Source organism: Sphaeroforma arctica (assembly GCF_001186125.1).
Source record: "Sphaeroforma arctica JP610 unplaced genomic scaffold supercont1.4, whole genome shotgun sequence".
In the NCBI taxonomy this organism is placed as follows: Eukaryota; class Ichthyosporea; order Ichthyophonida; genus Sphaeroforma; species Sphaeroforma arctica.
In genome coordinates, this window is record NW_014040554.1 from 162,269 (window position 1) to 165,126 (window position 2,858).

The following is a 2,858-nucleotide window of genomic DNA, read 5'->3' on the forward strand; positions in this document are numbered from 1 at the left end:
GAAGTATTGAGTACAAACACAGAGATTGTATATATTGTTCGCGTAGGTGTAACACTTTCAGATATGGCCCCAGTGTGCGTGTACATAAAATACGGATTATAAATAGTTAACATAAAAAAAATATGCGTAGGAGTCCATATGTATCTACATATACACAGCTAATTCATACTTGTAGTTGTTGTGGTGTGCGTATATCCTCATCTTATCGGAGTGTACGGAGACGACTACGGGGATAATGGCCTTCACTCGCTTGCCAGATGCAAGCACAGAATAGCGATAGACCCCTTCGACCAAGCCCATGCATTTGGCTTTCCTCCTCTATCATAAGAACATGCATGATATAATATTACAGGTGTAAATGACGGGTATATATTCAGGCATTAATGGCATCAGAATATAATATTACAGGCATAAATGGCATAAGAATAATAATATTACAGGTATAAATGGCATAAGAATATAATATTACAGGTATAAATGGCATAAAAATATAATATTACAGGTATAAATGGCATAAGAATACAATATTACAAGCATAAATGATATAGGAATATAATATTACAGGCATAAATGGCATAAAAATATAATATTGCAGGTATAATTGGCATAAGAATAGATTACATATGGCATAAGAATATAATATTACAGGTATAAATGGCAAAAGAATAATAATATCACAGGAATAAATGGCACAAGAATATAATATTGCAGGCATATATGGCATAAGAATACAATTATTACAAGCATATATGGCATAAGAATATAATATTGCAGGTATAAATGGCATAAAAATACAATATTACAGGTATAAATGGCACGAGTATACAATATTACAGGCATTAATGACATAAGAATATAATATTACAGGCATAAATGGGCATAAGAATATGATATTACAGGCACAAATGGCATAGAAATATAATATTGCAGGTATAAATGGCATAAGAATAGATTACAAATGGCATAAGAATAGATTACAAATGGCATAAGAATATAATATTACAGGAATGAATGCCTTAAGAATGCGGTATTAGGTGAAATCGTATCCCCGTTCTGGAGGAGACGACTATGCTAATATAGACGCGACAGTTTGAGTTATACATACTTATGAGTAAAGAAATTATCATACACAGAAACCTGAAAGTTACATACAAAAAATGCACTCGTGTATATGTACAAAAATCTAGCATACTGCTATGAAGCACACAAAGGGATATACAAGTACACATACCCCACTACGCTGTTGCACATCCTATACACTTAAGCAAGCTATAGCACCTCTCACGCGTTCTTATGTTTAAGGGGTTATTGCCGCCCTTTCAGAAGCGCATGTAGAGTTCCTACCATAGTAATAGGTTTAAACAAGTCCATAAACCAAGACACTTGTCCACCATGACTACCGTTGCTCTCGGTTATACTATAAACAAAACGAAATGCACAGAACATGACATACCATATGGACATACCTGGCCAATACATTTGCCATCCATAGGGCTGTTACTGCCTTTCTCCCACACAAAGGTGTCCCTGCCATGTTCTACCTTAAACAGCCAATAATCTACTATACGGACATACCTGGCCTATACATTTGCCATCCATAAGACTGTTACTGTCTTTCTCCCACACAAAGGTGTCCATGCCATGTTCTACCCTAAACAGCCAATAATTTACTACATGGACATACCTGGCCTATACATTTGCCATCCATAGGGCTGTTACTGTCTTTCTCCCACACAAAAGTGTCCATGCCGTGTTTCTTGGCCATCTGCTCGTCCACTGCGGTGACTTGAGCGGTAGTCTCGGGTAGTGTGACAATCAACCGTTTGCCTAGCTTTTCCTGACGGTATTTGACATTGTCTGTGGTACAAAACATGGACAGCAAAGGTATCAGAATGCGTGGCGTAGAACAGTTCATAGACGCATGCATTCGACAATATACGGGCGCTGGAGTGCAGACACATACCCGTTGGAAGGGATATTTGATGCCACAAGTATAAACGTACCATCCTAAGGCTAATCCACATGCGTACTATACTATGACATGCTTAGAGCACACCTTCAGACGAGATGAGTGGCGTTCGCTTCTTCACATGAATGGCTACGTCGTCGGAGGCTACATGGCCATCCTCATCGCTTATCGTGAACTCGAAAACGTAGACACCTTCGTCAATACCCCTTAGACCACCCACCTACAGAGGAATGTTAGATTTGTTGTATGAGAATTCGGGGTTTCCAAGTCCAATGGGTAGCCAGGGCTCAAACAAACGCTGACAATCAGTTTATAGAACTACACCTGCTTATCGCAAGGCAAAAAGAAGCTGCAGTATGCCGGAATATTGAACTCGATATACCAATACGCGAACGTGTGGGCACGACCTCGCCACCAGGCAAACATATACGATTTGCTGCCATGGAATTCACTTATACTTTGCTGTGTTTCTGGATTGTTTTACATATATGTGAAAAAGATGAATGGTAGTATAAAATTTCGGCGCGAGCATACGATTCACATACAAGTGCATATAAACTTCGTACTATTTGCTACTAACCAATAGTCGTATCATTTCGTGGAAATTGCGATACAAAACAGTACCGATAAACACAAGCTTATGACTATTTCAACAAAAATACTACACGCACGTACAGGTGCTTGTACACATGTGCAAATCTAGATGTACGTAAATACGTAAGTATACATACACGATACAGACATACGACTTGTGAGCAAGAAAATGAATCCATCATTTGACCTCTGTATAAATTAATTTGTGCTCGAGTACAATCGCTCCTGCGGTATATGCCGCGAACGTGCATTTCCGAAAATGTGGATTAACAATTGATATTCATTTATATAGATT